General features: G+C 36.7%; 2 protein-coding genes across 11 annotated transcripts in view; one reads left to right on the forward strand and one right to left on the reverse strand.

Moving 5' to 3' along the window:
• The window catches only part of LOC118742690, a 208,132-nt gene that overhangs the window by 24,984 nt on the left and 162,424 nt on the right, over positions 1-20,724 (reverse strand). The window lies entirely within an intron of this gene.
• LOC118742692 (MAGUK p55 subfamily member 7) overlaps positions 9,412-20,724 on the forward strand; it is a 34,492-nt gene continuing 23,179 nt past the window's right edge. Inside the window, exons 1-2 of one of the 7 annotated variants that reach the window (XM_036474955.1) lie at positions 9,412-9,656; positions 10,887-10,998. The gene's annotated coding sequence lies outside the window, so the exon portion shown is untranslated. Of the gene's footprint in view, positions 9,657-9,991; positions 10,999-14,366; positions 14,386-20,724 lie in introns of those variants that run through there. The other 6 variants (XM_036474954.1, XM_036474953.1, XM_036474952.1 and 3 more) reach the window with 6 other exon arrangements.

The following is a 20,724-nucleotide window of genomic DNA, read 5'->3' on the forward strand; positions in this document are numbered from 1 at the left end:
CTTTTGCCCAACAGAGGGCACTATAAAAAGAAAAGCGCCACACTTCTACCACACTGTTTTTACTTCCGGTGAGCTTTCGGCAATGTTAACCATACGCAGTGTCAAAATTTTTGTTTCACCAATATGTACATTTTATTTGATACAATTGTATGAAGTGCTACGGTTTACTCTAACTGTAAAGAAATTGCTTGAGAAGTATGTTAACTGTGTAGCAGCATGGTTCTATGGCAGCTTATATTACGTTCAAATTGGCCCCATTCAACTTCTTAAATGAAAGAGAGCTTTTTTTAAAACACAATCGTCCACATTGATAATTTGGAGTTAACTTTTTTTTCATTTCATTTTTTTTTAATTTCAAATGAAAACTCAAAAAAAAATATTCAAAATCAAGTTTTTTCTGTTTCAATTTCATGATTTAACTGGTTCAATTTTCCAACAACAACTGCATGCAATGTAACTTGTTTATAAACACGTTTTGTTAATTTAACTGGTTCAAGCCCATTTAGCATGTTTAACTCGTCAATTTGACCGTAATATTACGTAAAGTAAAATTTATTTATGTACATACACTCCCTCCGCTACGTCTGCGAACACCCTTGTGGCTTTAAATACTCACTAAATATGTTTTGCAAGCAATAATTTTTTTTGTTATTTTTTTACAAAAATATGGTTCATGCTATACACAAAACCATACAAATCAAAGTTTCAAACTATATACAAAATTGAGGAAGACTTAACGAATTTTCATAAAAATTTTAAATTATTTACTCAGAATTAAACAAAAAAAATGGTCTCATGCAGTTTTATAGCTCATTAAATTTTAGTATATCAATGTACAAATTTGAGGTGGCTGAGAAATCGCGTTGATTTTTAATAATTTAATATCTATGTTACATATTTTATATAAATAAAATCGCTCATGCCTTGTATGGAGTAAAATGACTAGAGGCTTCAGCAAAAAAATATTAAGGATCAACGCGATTTCGTAGCCACTTCAAATTTGTGAATTGGTAGACTAAAACTGATTGAGCTATAAAACTGCATACCAGTTTTTTTTTTAATCTGAGTAAAAAGTTTAAAATTTTGATGAAAATTCGTTGAATTTCCATAATTTTGTATACAGTGTGAAACTTTGATTTTCTTTGCTTTGCTTTCAGCCCTTGCTAGTGTACATTCAATGCGCAATTCTTGGTTTCAAACCGCATCTGTTTCCTAACATTATCTTGGCAGCTCTGTGAGTCACCGTGGCCTTCCTTGCACGTTCTTCAATGTTTGGCTTCCAGTTAAGTTTAAGATCTTCAATAACTCCAAGGTATTTCACCTTGTTGGACAGATTCAGTTTCTTACTTCGGAACCTTGGTTTAGTAAAATTAGGTAAGTTTGTTTTGTTTTTAAAAAGCATAAGGTCAGTTTTCTCAAGGTTTACGCTAGGATAACAATTTATGACTCATATATATATGTAATATTGATGCGCCTAAAAGATGCACCGATTTCTATTCCCAAGTTACATACCTGATGACAGTACGAATGCCAATTATAATAGGGAGGTTTTAGTTTTTTAAACTATAATTTTATTTTGACTGCTGCTTTCCGGCTGCATTACTGTTTAAATCGTAAAAATTTAGCTGTGTGCCGCTATCTCTACAGCACAAACTATGTAGATACTTTTGCCAGCCTTTTTGCTCTACTACTTAATATTGCTTTCACCTCAACTATTTTGAATGCGTTTTTAAATTTTCCCTACTTTACCTATTTCCAAGCAATTTCTTGCTGATTTTTCTATGCCATTCATGTTAACTTCTCCTTGTTGCTTTGAATTTTATTATAATTTCACTTACATCGAAGGAAAATGAACAAACGCCAGTATTGCTACATCGTCAGCTTTAGCCACTACTTCGATTCTCACTGCATACACAGCCCTGCTTTTATAACTCAATTTGGCGTGTATTAATCTGTTCCTTAGCAGAGACAATATCATGCTGAAATCAAGTAATTTCGCATTGTAAAATCTGTAAATAAATTAAATAGAAATGAGATAATTTATCATAAATCAAGAAGAAAATGTGGAAAAAAAGCCCGCGGGTACGGGCCGGAATATTTACTGTCAGCACGAACTCGTGCGGGCCTGGGCGTTCAGTAAAATTTCATAAAAGCCCGAAAAGGCACGAAAAAGCCCGTTGCTAATACTAAACGTTTAGATGAGCTTTTGTTTTTATACAAAAAAAAAAGTACATATCTAAAACTCTTTTGATAAGAGAAAAGCAAAAAAAGAAATATTTGGAAACCGATAGAAAATATATGATACTTAGTAGTTTTGTTTACATACATATCTGTACATAAAATACCTTCCTGTTTTTCTACTTCCCAGAAAATGTATTATAAAAATCTACAATAAAAGTTGGCTCTTTATTTCCGAGCTGGGGCGTGTCCCGTCGTGCCGGGCCGGGGCCCACTAAAATTCTTAACGTGCGTGCTTGTGCGTATTTTTGAAAGTTGATTTTGCACTCGTGCCGGCCCGGGCCTGAAAATTTAGGCCCGTGCCCATCTCTAATGTGAAGTAATTTGATCGAAACAAAGTAATTTCTGCTGTTATGTGAATATAGTTTTGGACGTTTATTAAATGAACGATCCAAACAAAACAAAATTTTTTTCTTCTATGTGCTGATCTATTCTGTTTCAATTTTGTTGCTTGTAAACAAAAAAAAAACATTTTTGTTCAGTAAAGAAACAATTCATAGTAACAGGAATGAGTGAGATCAAACTGCTGATGTTTCATATTTCTATTAGTTGTTGGAATAATCGGATATTAGGCTTAGAGGCATTTTACTTTTGTCCTCTTCGTAAAGATTTCGATAGTATTCCAGTGTTCTTGTCAATTCAAGTTGAAATATAGCGTTCTATTAGGTAGGCAGGCAATGGCAAACCTCCGAGTGTATTTCTGCCATGAAAAACAGCTTATCATAAAAATACAATCGCCGTTCGGAGTCGGCGTAAAACTGTAGGTCCCTCCGCTTTGTGTGACAACATCAAGGCGCACGCCACAAATCGGAGGAGAAGCTCGGCCAAACACTAACATATGTGTAAGCGCCAATCTATTATTATTATTATTAGGTATTTAGAGTTTCAATTTGTGTGTACGCAGTTACGTAATAAATAAACAAAATTACAGCAAAAAATTATAAGAAAAGTCCGTGCGAAAAAGGGGAAACCGAGTAAAAAATTAAATGACGCGTAAAAAAATCGCGTACAAAAAGATCCCGTAAAAAGAGGATCAGTTGTATTATTTTTATTATTATTAAATGCCCTGCTACGTATGTATGTATATTTAAATATTTATTTCAAAGTAAAACCCAGCAAATGTAAAGTTGAAATCTAAACAAAATCTTTTTTATTAAATTACTTCTCTAATTTTATTTTGGGGTCCCTAAAAACTAGTTATTAACAAATTTTTTTATTATACTCTCCTTGTTTGTTATTTAAACAATTTGCAACAACAACAATCAAGCAAGTTTATAAGAGGTAACCATTTAACACCTTTGGTAAACAAAAAAAAAGCGATGTAAGGTCATTAACATGATTCGAACATCAACTTACTTATTTTTTCAATATCGATACAAGTACCCGCACAAGTTTTCTTAGTGAACAGAGATTTGCCAGTTGCCGCAGTTTCAATACACCTCAAACAAAAAAAACAAAAACAACGACAACAACGCATAAATAGTACTTCACTGATTACCCGTGCACTCCTAAATTGCTGAGACTGATGTTGCGCAATGTAAGAGCAAACTTTATTTTTTTCATGGCTGCATAATTGAAATGGTAAATATAGCGAAGTTTAAACATGACAATCGATAAGTGTAAATACAATTTGGGAAACTACAGAGCTCAGCAGTGTATATTAGCATTTTTCGTTTTGGGAGCGTAGACAAACTTACTTGGTTCATGAAGAAGAGCAATACAATTTGACACGTTGGCAAACTTCAAATAAAAATATTAACCTTAGTAGCATTGACTTGGATTAACGAAGTGTGAAACTATATAAAAGCATTTTGGGGTTGGGAAAGAAGTTTAGATTAGCTCACGACGTCGATGGATAAGCATAGCAATACTTAAAAGTAAACAAAAGCAAATTAGATCGTCTTCATTTTCGCCAGAAACCACTGTAAGAATGTGGTTCTCATTAAAAACTAGAATCTGTGCCTTGTTGGCATTAACAGCAACAACAACAACAACTTACGCTGAAGAGTATCTTCTCGCACCACCAGCAACGAGTTATGGCATACCTGACTATAGGCAGATACGCTCTCTTGGGAATGAAGGTGCCAATGGTAGTAATGATCTGGTTGGACTTTCTACAGATTTGAGTGGCATTACGAGTGATCTGAGTGGACTAAGCTCTAGTTACGGTCCGGCTCCTAGCGGTGTGGGCGGCGGCAGCTTGAGTGCAAGCCGCGGCATAAATGAGATTTCCAGTAACGGCAATGCCTACACGAGTGCCCTCAATGGCTTTACAAATTACGGTGGTGATCTCAGTGCACTCCCATCTATACAACAAATACCGGTGTACTCCACATTGCAACAAGTTCAACAAGTGCCTGTTGTGTCGAGTGTGCAAACCATACAACAAGTGCCCGTCTTAGCTCAGCAACCGGTGGTGGTGGAACAGCCAGCGCTTGGTGTAGAAGGCCGAAGTTTAGGTGGCGCTGGCATTGGTGCACTCGGTGGCTTGGCAGGCGGCGGCGGCATCGGTGGTGGCTTTGGTGGTGCCTTCAAACGGTACCGCACCAGCGTACACATCCGTTCGCGCGGCTTTGGTGGCGGCTTAGGCGGATTCGGTGGACTTGGTGGTTTGGGTGGTTTCAAAGGTGCTGGTGGTGGCTTTGGTGGCGGACGCTTTAAGGCGCATTATGCGGAAAGCGGTGGCTTTGCAGGCGCCGGTGGTGTGGCTGGCGCTGGTCTACTCGGTGGTGCGGCTGGAGGTTTGTTAGGTTAAGTGAGAGAGAGAGAGAGGTGCTAAGCTGAGTTTTGTTTTGTTTAGTTATATTTTTAGGTTAATGAATTTGAAAATAAATAGTACGGAAATTAAAAATTTGGCACTGCGTCATTAATTCGGCAAGAAGCTCGAAAGGTTAGCTAGTAGGAAAAGCTTTAAAGCATCACTTCTGAACGGCTGCACCGTTTGGACTAATTTAAGGATTAAACAGATTGTTATATTCTGAATAAAGTTGTTACAGGGAAAAAAATGTAAATCTAGAAAACTCGAAAATTTTTAAGTGATTCGAAATTTTTGTACGAACCCTGAAAATATATTTATTTAAGGTCATTCAAGTTTGTGAAAAAGAGTACCACTAAATATCGTTGAAGTCTTATTATTTTGGAAATTCGTTATTTTTCGATCTGATTCAAATAGGGCCGTATATGCAGTGAGAGGCAGCCCACAGGGAGGAGTGTTAACACCGTTAGTATGGCTCATGGCCGTGAAGAAACTACTGGTAAAGCTACACTGCCAGAGAATTAAGGCGGTGGCTTACGCCAGTCATTAGTGAGACTATGGAGCTGGCTCTAAAGACGGCATATTCTCTCTTTGCGCAAACCCTGAGAAAACTAACCTTATGTTTTTCAAAAATAAAACAAAATCGCGTAATTTTAGTAAACCAAGGTTTCGGGGAACGGAACTGTATCTGCGAAACAAAATAAAATATCTTGGAGTTATTCTGGATCCCAAAATTCACTGGAAGCTTAATATTGAAGGACGTGTAAGGAAGGTCACGGTGACTGTCTATGCAGCCAAGAAAATGTCAGGATGGGGTTTGAAATCAAGAATTGTATGCTATAATCCGACGCATACGTAGCTAAAAGCTAAGCGGAATTCATAGGCTGACGTAAAAGGTACAATTGGATCCTGCCCGAATGATGTTTTGAACGTTCTGCTTGATTTATTACCGATGGATATCTTTATCGAAAAAATCAGCTGATAAATGCTTCATCATACTGCATGCCTTGGGGCTCTGGAAGGAAATACAGATTGGGCACGGTTCCATTTTAGACCCACTCCCGCCTGAAATTAAAGCTCAGTCCACTGACTACGACCTGGATTCACCACAAACCCCGTACGGAATTCACGAGCTAGACTTAAGGAAAATTCCAATTCTGGGGAGGCTTAACTGTCTTTACAGATGGGTCAAATATGGAATGCGGGGTTGATGCGGGGGTTTTCATTGAATAATATGACTCAATGTTATTATTTCGCCTACCAGGCTATCCAAGCGTTTTCCAGGTTGAAACCTCTGCAATTAAAGTGGCAGTAAGGTACATCACAGAGCAAAGTGACGACGAAGCTCTGACAAAATTCTGCGAGAATAAATTTAATTTAAATTTTGGCTGAATTCCAAAACGTATCAATACAACGTTTGGAAACTGTTATACTGTTACTGTTTGTAAATGCAGAGTAGAGAATGAACAATTTTTCTGAATTTTCCATTTTTAAAACACCAATGGTAACCAAAAACAAACGAACCATGCGCTGATGCACTGATTGCTCTAGCGATGCGTTACGATAACTTTTTGAATGCCTTTTGAAAAGTATACATTGTCAACATTTTGTAGTTCGGCGTCATGGGACATTATACTTTGTACGTATGCAAAGCAATTGACGTTTTGGAAGTCAGCCTTTGTCGCTGCCGCCGGTAACAAAATCAGCAGCCACTATTTCCACGTGGCTTTGTGTTTTCAGGAAGCGGAATGGGAAAATTTGGGGATCCATCTTTTCGCTTGTGTATTTTTATTTTTTATTTGTTATTCAGCTGTTGCGAATTTCGTTTAGGTTCGGGTTAATTTTAAATACTGATACCTTGTTCTTTGCCGAAAATGACTTATGTAAATGTGAGCGTGTTTTTTTTTTTACATCGTGCATAGGAAACATCTATCAAAATGGAAAATATAAAAAAAAGTTTAGTAAATTTCAAACTGATTGCAAATTTTTTACACATATTCAACCTTTTTTCGCAAAAGTCATTATTGATTTAAAAAATTACAACATTATTCTTTCCAAAGATATATGGGCAATTCTCATGACACGCCAGTTTTTATTCGGACACATAATTTTCGCTGGTTTATTAACAAAAATCAGGTTACATATCGTCATTTAAAGTACAAAACCGCGTATCAACAAAATGCAAAACCGCGTATGTGAGGTTGCATAAATTATTTGCTAGATAGTAAAAACACTCATATTTCAAATTGGTTCTCGTTTTTATAAAGCAATCGCGATTGTGGCTAGTATATTTCAGGACGAATGGATAATTATTGTATGGTTTTGTACTTTAAAGGACGATATGTACATATGTACATAATACATACATCTGCTTTTGCTTATGGTTATATTTTTTGTTCGTTCTAATTGTATTTATGTTATTTTGTATTTGATAATAAATCCAAAAAAATATCTATAACAAAACCGATAAAAATATTAATAACAAGTTTCGATAGCGAAATTGATGATAATATTGGTAGCAAAATCGATTAAAAAATCTATAAAATATCTACAACAAAATCGACAATAAAATCAATAAAAAAAATCGGTAAAAATATCGATTACAAAATCGACAAATAATCGATAACAAACATCGATTAGAAAATCGATAAAAATATCAACAATGTCGATAAAAATATTGATAACAAAAACGATAAACAATCCATAACAAAATCGCTAAAAAATCGATAAGAAATCGATAAATAACCGATGACAAAATCGATAAAATATCGATAACGAAATCGATGGCAAATTCGAAAAAAATTTCGATAGCAAAATCGATAAGAAAATCGTTAACAAAATCGACAAAAATATCGATAACAAATCGTTAAAAAAAATGAGAAATAATCGATAACAAAACCGATAAAAATATCGATTATTATATCGATAAGTCCCGAGAATCCCGAAATCTCTAAAATCCCAAAATAGTTCCCAGATGGAGTTACCTTTATTTTAATATTCCTCTATCTTCATCTTTACTTTTATCGGTATCCTCATCCTCATCTTTTTCTTTATATTTATCTTTATTTTTACTTGTATGTTTATCATTTACTTCATATAGATATTCCCCTTCACATTTGCTCATATATAAGTAAAGTGTTTAAATTTACCTTGGTCTTCATTTTTGCCTTTATCTTTACGCATCTTTGTTTTTGTTTTTATTTTTACTTTTGCCTTCATCCTTTTCTTTATCTATGTACGTACTCACTTTTACTTTCACTCCTGTATTGGTCTTTTTCTAAGTGTTATTTTTTATTATCATATGTACATTCAAGAAGCACTTGCTTTCGTCCCAGCCATTTCCGTTGCACCATTTCCGTGTACAATTTCCGTTGAATTTGCCAATTTACTCCCAACCAACCAGCCGCCGCTAAAGAAGTTTCACTTCAAAAATCTCTCGGAAAAATATTACAATAAGAATTGTTGCATATATTGTAAAAAAAGCAGCAGTGCCACTACTTTTTGCCGGAGGTGTACATACATACATATGCATATGCTTCTAAATTCCGTCTCAACTAGCAAGCTTAGCGAAGACGGTGCATTCAGTCTGATTGAAGTAGTTTACGGTCACTACTAGTGCCTTGGTTTTAATCCACCTCGTTTAAGCAAACTACCTCTTCCGGACGTTACCCACGTACCCGCTGCGTGGTAATTAACGCCCAATGGACTTCCGGTCTGTTTAATTTACTTTAATAGTACCTAAAGATAGAGCAACCCCGACTTGGTGATATATATTAATTTTTTATATTTCACTCATTTAAGAAGTCCAGGACGAGTTGATGTTCGAAGGTCACTTTGAGGTTGAAAGAGGCATTTCCGAGCCAAAAGTGTCAAGCAAAAGTTACATATTTTTATCCTCAGAACCGGAATCGGAATAAACGGATTTCCGGTCAGTTTAATCCACTTCCGGTCGCAACCGGACCATTTGATGATGTAGTCCACCAGTAAATTAATTTCAGTATTTATTAAAAACCGGTGTTTTTAAAACATTCGTAGCCAAAGAGCTTTAATTTTTATGAAGTTTTATAACAACTCAGCATAGAAGCAAAAACATTACATATGACCTTTCTATATTAAGGTGTGTAACTGCAAATGTCTGGAAAATTTTAAGATGCCTGTTGTGCTATGTTTTTAGTGCCTTTCTTTTTAGGACTTTTGTTTGTATTTTATCAACTCATACGAAATATAGATTACAAAAACCACCCAGTGTTCGCAACAGCTATGCATCCCTCTTCCACTAAACAACCGTTATCACAGAGTTGCTCGCAAAGACATGCGCATTTCAACCCTAGAATACTCGGCATTGCCAATTGCATCAAACGTCAGCCGCTGACAGTTGCCATCAGAGCGCAAAAAAGAGCGACACTTTGCCAGAGTGCAACCAACCTCTCACTGTCAGCGCTCCTGCGGTCCATTCGAAACACGGAACTCGGAATACAATTCAGAAATGATTCGCGTTTGAGACGGATGGGTAACGTGGCACGGTTGTGTTGGTTAGAGTGTTGGACGTGAAGCCAAAAAAATATATAAAAGAAATTACAAAGATATATTCTGCATTTTTCACAGGGAGTCTGCCAGCCTACATACGTCCTAGACTGATATGAGGAATTTCGGTTAGTGCAAAGTGCGTAAAAATATTATTAGGGCTATTCGCGATCCGGTGCAAATGGCCTAGCATCATTGCATTGCAAATTTGTATTGCAAATTATTTGCAATACACAAACAAAATACACGCATTTGCATTTGTCATGGCTTGGCAAATTTGCAATACCGAAAATCCATAGCATAAAAATGCTATGCATTGCATTCATAAACAAAACCAAAGCTGATGCACAAAAATTGTTTTGCAAAAGCTTTGCCATGACAGTTTAATAAAGGTCGCTCACAATCCATGGCATATTTCTGCAATTGCATAAATTTGTCAGCTCTTATACACCGAATCGCGAATAGCCCTATTGAGTTTTGCAAAAGCCAAACGCATCACTCGGTCGTTTACTATTTGGCGTTGGTGATCTGTGTTGGTTTGCTCCGCAGTACTTCAGTTCTGAGGTCGTTGATACTTTCGATTCACTAGCAGACCCCCTCGCAGCAGATTAGACAAGCGTGCAAAAAACACGTCTACAGCTAAAAATAGCAGACCAAAAAATTGCTGTTGTTAAAAATAATTCGCTCGGCGCATTCGAAACAAGTGAAGTGACGTGAATTGTAAGATTTCGTACGAACATAAATACCGTACGCATTTTTCGAGTTGCAATTGTGCTCAAAAGATTACAAAATGAGATGTTAAAATAATTATAGTATATGCCTCGATGCATACATACATACATACTACATAGGTGGGTAATATGAAAACACAAAAAAGTTTCATAATTTAAATTTTGTCTCGAAGACGGCAGTACTGGCGTAGCTGAGGCGCTTTGGCTAAGGCAAGCAGGCAGGCAGGCAGGCAAGGTGGCAAAAACCCAATGTGACAGTTGTGCAATTTAGGAAAAGGGTGTAGTGACGTGTAGACGAGTGCTCGGTTCACATAACTATATAAAATTGCAACAACAACAAAAGTATACTTATATTAAAAGAATATTTAGTAAAATAAAATCGAAATCAACAAAACAAAATAGAATTTCTAGCTCGAATACACACTGAAACCTTGTAATTACAGATTTATGTGACACATGCGAACAAACCAAAAGCAAAGAAAGAAGAAAAGACCGAGGGGTGCAACGTGTTTTGTGTACACAGTGGGCAAACACATACATACCTACATACACATATGTACATACATATGTATGTACGTAGATTGATTTGTTTGTTCATAAATACCAACCAGTGAGTGTTTCATAAAATTTTAATTTAGTGTGTAATGATTTGTGTGCGATTTGTTTGCTGAAGTAACTAAATACAACTAGCCAAGGCGAGAAGAACAACCGAGCACAGAAACAAGCCCCTTCTAAATTTCTTCTGCTGAGGTAAGTGTAATAATCCTGCATGTTTTACCTCTTTTATTTGTTAGTAAATAATTTATGGCCGTCTAGTGTTTCTAATGGTGATTTCGTTTCTACCAAAAAATATCGCCATTTCATTGCCCCTTTCTCTTTTCGTGTTCGGTTCTAAATTAAAGGCAAAGGGTGAGAAAATTGTGTGTTCGTGTCTTAAAATTTCACACTCTTTTAAGGCAAAAAAGTCACATTCTCTGGCCCTTTGAAGCTTTGTCAGCGTGAGCTTGGAAAGGACAAGAAGGCAAAAACATGCCCTTTTACAGGGTTGAGTGTAACATCGAACACATTTTGCACCCGGGAATGGCAACATTTTTTAGAAGAAACGAAACCACCATAAATTAATTAGCTGAAGATTTATTGACATTTGCAAACTATCTTGCTTTGTATACTTCGAAAACTTACTCTTGATGATCACTGCCAATTTAGGGGAGCGTTTCCAAAATCAACTTGAAGTTGAGACTGCTTTTTATAAGTTTCATGAACATCAAGTGGTGTCATAACCAGTGTTGCCATCTTTTGATTTTCAAGTGTTTTTGGCACTTTGAGGTTAGGATATCTCAAAATTCTAGTGCTAGAGCAATTGTGAGGCCAGATTTGGATTCAGCACCAAGAAACGATGTGTTTTACTCAGGTGGTAAAAAAAGCAAAATTTGTACAAATAATTAGAAAAGAAAAAAAGAAATACTTAACTTACTTACGTACTAGCATTTTCAACGCGAATAGAATTTAACAAGGTGGGTTTGCAACTTCAGCTTTTTATCAAATTCAGTGCTGCCGCAGCCTTAAATATTTCAAATTATTTCAGGTTTTAACTACGTATCTCGAAGTAATTTTAGTTCAGAAAAAAAACACTAAAAAAGGCACTAGGCACTAAATAATTTTTTTTGGCGTTTTTATTTTCAAAAAGCACTAAATCTAGTGCTTAAACCACCAAGTTGGCAACTATGGTCATAACTTTGGTCGGATGTTCATAAGTTCCAGATGGATAACAAAAAGATCAGAACTCCGAGCTGAGTTGATTTAGTTATGTCCGTCTGTCTGTTTGTGTGAACTCAAACTGGTCCCTTAGTTTTCGAAATATGCGACTGATATCAGAACACTACAAACATGTACTATTTTCACTTGTTATGAAGTTCTGGCGAAAACGAATATTAAATACCCGGCGCACGTATTAAATATAGCTTTTTCACCTCTCCGAAAACCACCGTTACATGGTAAGGTGGGGTGGTTTTGCCCCTATTTCAAACAACTTCGATAGTATTCTCAGTTAGATTTAGAGAGATAAACTTACATATATAGTTATAAGTGGGCGGTGCCACCTCCCTTTTCCAAAAATTTGTTATAGCCACATTTCTTGATAAAAAAGTTAATGCAAACATCATCATTTTGAATAAATTCGCTTCAGTAGTTACCAAGGCATATTAATGTGCCTCGAGTTATCGTGTTATCGTGTGCACAGGCAGAGGGACAGACAGTCACGGCAAAATTTGATTTCTTTTTTCATTCATTAAGGTGATATTGCTAGAACAGCTGATTTGATTCACCTCGGTACACATATTTCAAAATTTCTTATGAGTGAGTGAGAAAGTTAGAGTGTTTTATTTGTTTCTCCATCTTCTTCCTTGACCGAAGAATGGCTGAAATTCGACATTTATATACCGAAGGTAAAAACAGAAGACATGTAAGCTTTTGTTTTTGTACTACCGCTACATTCTTCTTCTTTATTGGCACTGTCCAAACCAGCACGCCAGTCGTTTCACTTCTGTGCCAACCGACGGCAATTGAAAATGCCAAGTGAAGCCAAGTCCTTCTGCTCCTGGCCTTTCCTACGCAGAGGGCGCCTTCCTCTTCCTCTGTCACCAGCATCGCCACCGGCGTTGAATATTTTCAGAGCTGGAGCGTTTCTGTCCATTCGAACGACATGCCTCAGCGATATACACCAGCATCGGCATGATTAGCGACTTATAGAGTGAGATTTTTTTACGACGAGAGAGGACTTTACTGCTATATTTCCTACTCAGTCCAAAGTAGCACTTGTTGGCAAGAGTAATTTTCCGTTGGGTTTGAAGGCTGACATTATTATTGGTGTTAATGATGGTTCCCAAATAAAGCTTTTAAAAACTCATTACTGTCAACAGTGACGCGTGTGTCAAGAGATTCGTTTTGTCTATTGACCTCGTTCACCACCAGACCTATGCGTTTTGCCCTTGTTTTTAACCGATAATATCAAGATCGTCGGCATACGTCAGCAATTGTAAGCTCTTGTAAAGCATTGTGCCAGAGTGGTTCAGTTCTGCGGCTCTTGTTATCTTCTCCAACATCAGATTAAAGAAATCACAAGAAAGGGAATCTGTAACCTCATTTGGTATCAAGCGGTTTGGAGTGGTCCTTCCCAATTCCGACAGATCTGGTGGTATTGCTCAACGTCATTTTACACAGCCATATTAGTTTTGCGGGGATAGAAATCTACAAATATATAGTGAGTGTCGATCCTTTTCTCGCGGGTCATACCCGTTGACGGAGTCTCTCTCCCACCACAAGTCCAACACCAAATTTCCGCTCTTTCACGTGGCAACTGCAGTAGACGTCGCAAGGCTCCACGCTTACCTTGCCTTGCACCGTCCATCGCATTTCTGGGATGGCAGTGTTGTCAGCCTATGTCTTCCCGCAGACATAGTCCTTTATCTCAAGCTAACTTTAGCAGTCATTATCCGTCAATGCAGTGACGTCATATTGAGTTGATATTTTTCTTATGGAAACACATTTTTTTTCTCTCAGCTCTTATAGCTGTCAGAGAAAATAAAATATGGAATTAAAATGCTTTGGCAAATACTGCACTGCACTACTGCCATATAAACATATACACACGAGTAGATATGTATATGCATTTATTGAAATATGTGTCTTCTTCCACTAAACGAAATTCCTTCAAAAGTATCTCCTTCCTTTCATTGAAATTCCTTTGCTGACGCATGCAATCTCATACTGAGCTGTGTCGCAACAACGGCGGAAATTTACAAGTGCTACTGCACTGACATTGTTATCGAAAGTGTAAGTATCAAAAACGCACAAACGCATATACGCATATACTTATAATAAAATTATACAACTAAATATAAAATACATACTATATGTAGTGAAAGTTCTTAATAATTTAAAAGGTCGTACGTATATGTAGTACAGACGCTCAACAACGAATGCTTAGAACTTTGCAACTCGAATTTTGAGGCTTCTTGGTGTGCAAAAACGATAAACTGAAAATCTGTAATCAAAGTCAAACTGAAATGACTAATTGTTGTGTGGCAATATTTGGCAGTAAGGCGTCAAGTCATCCACTGGATCATACTATATATCCATGTATGTATGTATGTTTGTCTTATATATATGGATGCATAATAGGGTGGTCCTTAAATGTAGCAAGACAATTTTTACATCAGATATCGCATATAAATGGTGGTCCCAATAGGATGCGGTTAAGGCGTGTCGCACAGGGGTTAAAGTTCAGATTACCCTATGAAGATGTCTTAACCGACTCAAATCGGGACCAAAATTTATATGTGATATCCTCGACTTTAGTAGTTTCGATTTTGGGTATTCAATGAACAAAAAAATATCTTTAATTTTTGGAGTCCAATCGGGACCACAATGTATATGTGATATCTGTGAGAATGAAAAATCGTGCATTTGATTTTTTAAGCACCATCCTAATGTACATATATGTAAGTATGAAAATATGTATGTATATTAGTCTGCATCAGGAGATGTGAAACAAATTTAAAAGCAAAACTTTTCATTTTGGTACCATAAACCTCGTATTATTCGGTTAAAGCCTATCAGCGTGTTGGATAAAAAATGTATAGGTATTTGTAAGGGCCTAAATCGGAAGGACCTTGCTGAGATGTGAAATCTAATGCTCCTTGCATAGTCTTCCTTCTACTCATTAGACCGGACATTTGTTAAAAAATGCTTGATTTTTGCATGTTCACTTTCATTCCAGCATATTCTTTTAAATTCATTGTATGCAATGCTCCTCAGCCTTATGATCAATACGAATTGTTACTAACCTGACAACGTAAAATTGTGTTTTACTAACTGGCCGCTCATTCTTATGAAGTTATGTTCAGGCCACATCAGTTTGGTTACTCGACAGCTTCGTGCCATGCGACAACTATAGAAAAAATCATGTTATAGTAGGTACTTACAATTAGAAGTCAAATCCGATACCTGCTCGATACACTCTCTGAATAAAATATCAGCTGTTGTGTTTTCGAGGTTGATCAACAAACTAACAAACGAATTTGGACTGATTACTGCCATAATTCTATTCAAAAGAGTTAGACACTCTTTACCTATGTAGCTTCGGCTTTGTTTTGCAGGACGTTAGATTTATAATGGCGACTTGCTCGCCTTGGAAGTGCTGTGTCACTACACGGCAAAAGGCGGCATAACTTCACCCCTCCTTTGCTTGCTTAGAACCAATATCACTCTATCCAGTAGCTCGTTTCTGTAACTCTTCTCTACCGATTATTTCTCTACTGGTAGAGAATATACGTGAGAGAGAATTGTTACAGAAACGAGCTACAGATGGCGCTAACGCACCGCCTGGGCTTTGCGTTCATTAGGCCACGCCTTATTTTTTGTATACAAAATGGCAACTTATTATCGGAATTAATTCTTTTTCTCGCTACGGGGCTTCCTATTTTTCCATCCTGTCCTTGGTCATAATTAAAATTCCTTGGACAATACTGTTGACGCCATATTCATAAGTTTTGGAATTTTTGAGAACTTATTTATTCCAAATTGACATGAACGAAGTGATGTCACCACCGATAAATCGGTGAGAGGCCAATTTGTTGCCATTGACGATTTTTGCCTATTTCCCATGTTTTGCTTGGTGGGTAAGGACTATATAATTTTTGAAAATCGATCAAAAAAATAGTTCCCCACATCTACACTTTCTACATACATATGTATATGTAATACTTCTATATTGGCAGTAAGCAAACTTCCTAATGTGTAACCATTCCGAAATCAAAGCGAGACAGTCTAGTATCGTTTTTGTAAATGTATTATGTACGTGAGTGCCGTTTTCGTTTATGTGTTGTGTACATGTTTATTTATAAACGTTTGTGTTCCTCTTCTTTCGTACGTGTTTATTGATATATCTGTACTGTAATGTTTTCGGACGGTACTAGCTTTTACTGACACTGCCTTCTGTCAAATTTCGGTTTTAACTTTGTCCCGTTGTCTCATGTGGGCAACTTGCTGTGTTAACATTTCATTTCCAAAATGCCACCAAGCGAATCATTTCGTGGTATTTGCACATTAAAATCACTGAAACAGTTGAAAATATATATAAAATGAAGATTTTGTTGTCAAAGTTCGAAATGACAGTTGTTGGTGAGAAATTCGGCAAGCCAGATATGTTTCAACAGTGGAATTTTACGGTCTCCACCTGACATTTCTGTTTTAACCAGGGACTTGAACCGAATGAAAAATTTGGTCGGTTCGGTTCAGCGGTTCGAACCGTTTTCGCACTTTTGGATTGGTTCATCAAAGCGATTTTTTGGTCTTTGAACCGGGGTTTCGGTTCAGTTCAACGGTTCGGAAATAAGAAAAAAAATGTCTGTCAAATGAGATGGGTTGCCTTTACATTTGATATTGCCACATGGTAAACAAACATGGTATGTATTACCATATCTAACAGAAAGAAAAAAGGGGGCAAATTTATCAATTGTAAATTGGTCGAAACGAACCTTTAAACTTTTATGAAAAGTGGTTCGGTTTTCGGTTCGGATCAAACAATAGTGGAAAATTTCGGTTCGGTTAATGGTTCAGTTAGTGTATAAAAAAAGCGGTTTTCCGTTTCAAAACCGGTTCACGTCCCTGGTTTATAACACAGCTTTTTTAAGAGAATCTGTTGATACGGAGTAAAGAAAGAACTCCAAAACTTACTGTAGAGAACAAGAAATTCAGCAAATGCAAAAAAAAAACAACAACGAAACAGTAGAGTGGGTTTCTGTAGGGTTCCAGCAGTCGATAGGAGAACAGTTATGTACCTTAAAGTGTATTACAGTTTGAAAAAAGGACGAAATATTCTTCAAAATTGCCTCAGGTTCGTGTTCATCCCTCACGGGGTCTACAGTCAACATTGGCGAAAATAATTTCAACGTCGATGTTGTTCCATATTCTTCTGTGCGGAAATGTCCCGCTATTTGTTGAGCTTTAGCGAACTAAACACTTTTCCACAGTCTCTGTGGATACATCGTCGGCAAAGGTCGATGTACAGTAGTAAAATCGTAACCAATATCCCGGCCGTATTCCTAATAATATCCAATGTTTATCGGCGGTTTTGGCCAGCGGTCCAAATAAAATATTATTATCCGACACTACGAGTCGGAATAGTTTAACCTTTTTATTGCGATACAGTCTAATGTACATATATACATACAGATGTATTTATACACGAATTTATGGTGCAGCAGCAACCCCCTGTTTACGCAATTTTAATTCTTAAGGTGTCTCTTAGATTGATGGCATTCAATTGGTATTATGACGTGGTTGTTTCAAACTCACATACATACGCACTTATTATACCCGAGCGCACTTGTGCACAAGGGTATATTAATTTTGTTCACATAACGGTTGTTTGTAACAGCCAAAACGTATCGAGATAGATATAGACAAATGTATACATAAATGATCAGGATGAAAAAAGAAATCGATTAAGCCATGTCTGTCTGTCCGTCCGTCTGTCCGTCTGTCCGTGTACACGATAACTCGAGCAAAAATTGAGATATCTCAACGAAATTTGGTATGTAGGTTTCCCTTAATCCAAGGTAGGTTGGTATTGAAAATGGGCGAAATCGGACTTTAACCACGCCCACTTCCCATATAACGGTAATTTCCAGAAATACGAAAACTGCGATATTTTAGTAACTACTGAAGATAATTCACTCAAAATTGATATTTACAATAATTTTTAGACGAAAAATAAGAATGTTATAAATTTTTGGAAAATGGGCGTAGCCACGCCCACTTATGGTTACATGTGTATATCTTGGTAACCGCTGCACCAATTTCTTCCAAACTTGGCACAGTTGTTGGCCTTCGCATAACATACCAAATGGCCGAAAATTTTTAAAATCGCTCAATAACCACGCCTACTTCCCATATAACGGTAATTTTCAGAAATACGAAAACTGCAATATTTTAGTAACTACTGGAGATTATTCACTCAAAATTGATATTTATAATAAGTTTTAGACGAAAAATAAGAATATTATAAATTTTTGGAAAATGGGCGTAGCCACGCCCACTTATGGTTACATGTGTATATCTTGGTAACCGCTACACCAATTTCTTCCAAACTTGGCACAGTAGTTGGCTTTGGTACAGCATAAAAAACCGCCGAAACTTTTTAAAATCGGACAATAACCACGCCCACATCCCATATAACGGTAATTTAGAGAAATACAAAATCTTCGATAAATCATTAAATATTGAAGCTAATTTTTTCAAAATTGATGCTTGCAACAATTCTTTACCAAGAAATACGTTTATGGTAAAATTTTGGAAAATGGGAGTGGCACCGCCCACTTATGATCACATATAAGTATACCGGTAACCTTTCTACCAATTTGTACCAAACTCGGTATGGTTATTGTACTTGCCACGTGTAAGCAAAACGTTGAAAATTATTGAAATCGGACTAATATAATGGCCGATTCTCATATAACGGTAAATTTAAGAAATGCTTGAAACTTCAATATTTCGAAATTGAAGGACGCTAATTTACTCAAAATTGTTACAACTCGGCTTACCATCTAGCGGAAGGTTTCGGAAGGGTGAAAAAACATATATTTAATACTTGCGCCGGGTATTTAATGTTCGGCTCCGCCCGAACTTAGCCTTTCTTACTTGTTTATTTATCATTATGTACATACATATGTTTAGATTTTGTAGAAACGTATTAGCGTTAAATGCTTCAGTCATGGGCTGCATTTTACCGCCATTAAATTGATGTGCAAGCAACTCGACGCATTCGCTTTAACTAACCGTGCTAACACATACTTATTAACACACATACATATGTACATTGTATGCGCATAAAGGCACACATGAGTTAAAATGCACATGTAAAAAACGTTGTGTGGCGTCATTCCATTAGTAACATTAAATTAACTAGTTCAAGGTCTTGAAACGTCCTTTTCCACAACGATTCCGGCAATGTGTTTTCTTGCATTTAGTTTTTCCTTTCCTTTTATTATTGTTAAATTTGCGTAAATGTACAATACATAAAAACATATTATGTATTTATGTATACACATACATCCATATACAAAGATATGTACAGTACGCCCTCGGTAAAAGTACCGGTGAAATATGTGGCTGTTTCGTTGATTGAGGTTGTTGCAATAGCTGAGTCACAAAACAAAATGGAAATAAGACCATATGACCTTATTGCGTATGGTGTTATTGCACCCCACCCATTATGGGACTATCTCTTTGCATTATACTCACAAACATTTTACCAAAGTTATAATGCCATTTTTGCATGAAAAACATTACGACAGGAAGGTTTCGTTTACTAAGATTACATTTTTTTGAGAATACGGGCAAATACGGGCTCACTAGTGGTAAATATTTGTGTGTTGCTTTAATCGAAGCATTGCGTTAATTGAGTGTTGCTTTTACTGAGGGCGTACTGTACGAGTATATGTATATGAGTTCAATGTCAGTTATCAGCGCACCCCCATCTAGAGCAATAAAAACAACAGCTCGAAAAAATCGCAAGTTGAACGGGAGTGTCGAGTATGGACTCCAGCACGTACATACAGCTGCATGTTTTGGAAAATGAAAACTGCCTTCGTATGCAAGCGGCAGACTGAATACGAGGGATGTACGAGCGTTTGGGATCAAATAAGAGGAACACGTTGTATTGTTTTTCGTTTTATTCCTTTTTTGTTTCCTGTTATGTGCGTGCACAATTAGCTTTTCATTCAACGCGTACATTCGTTTGATTAAATACTTTAAAGGATGGTAAGAGAAAAACGCCGTTAAGCCAATGGTAATGGTAAAAAACCAACGCTTCTCATTCTGCAATTGGGAAAATTTCATGTGTATCTTAATATATGCGTACATACCTAAAAAAGTGCCGCGGTTTACTTAGTTGGTTGGTTACATACTTAGCGGTTGGTTGGTTGGGAATAAATTGGCAAATTCAACGGAAATGGTGCAACGGAAATGGTTGGAGCTGAAACAAGTACTTCTTGCTAATAAAAGGCTAAAGAATAAGACTTAGAAAAGACTAATATAAGAATGAAAGTAAAGGTGAGTACGTACATGGATAGAGAAAAGGATAAAGGCAAAAACAAAAACAAAGATGCGTAAAGATAAAGGCAAAAATGAAGACCAAGGTAGATTTATAGACTTTACATATATATAAGGGCAAAAGTGAAGGAGAATATGTAGGTGAAGAAAATGATAAACATAAAAGTAAAGACAAAGAGGAGGATGAGGATACCGATAAAAGTAAAGATGAAGATAGAGGAAGAAAGATTAAAATAAAGGTAATTATAGAAAAAAGGATATTGACAAGAGACACCGAGACTCAATCTGGGAACCAGGGGCGGATCCAGCGCGGGGCTTCTGGGGGTTAAACTACGTGTCAGTCAATGGCGGACCCACGGGGGG

The sequence above is a fragment of the Rhagoletis pomonella genome, unplaced genomic scaffold, assembly GCF_013731165.1.
Source record: "Rhagoletis pomonella isolate Grant_MI unplaced genomic scaffold, Rhpom_1.0 Rhpom_scaffold_00007, whole genome shotgun sequence".
NCBI classification, from domain to species: domain Eukaryota; kingdom Metazoa; phylum Arthropoda; class Insecta; order Diptera; family Tephritidae; genus Rhagoletis; species Rhagoletis pomonella.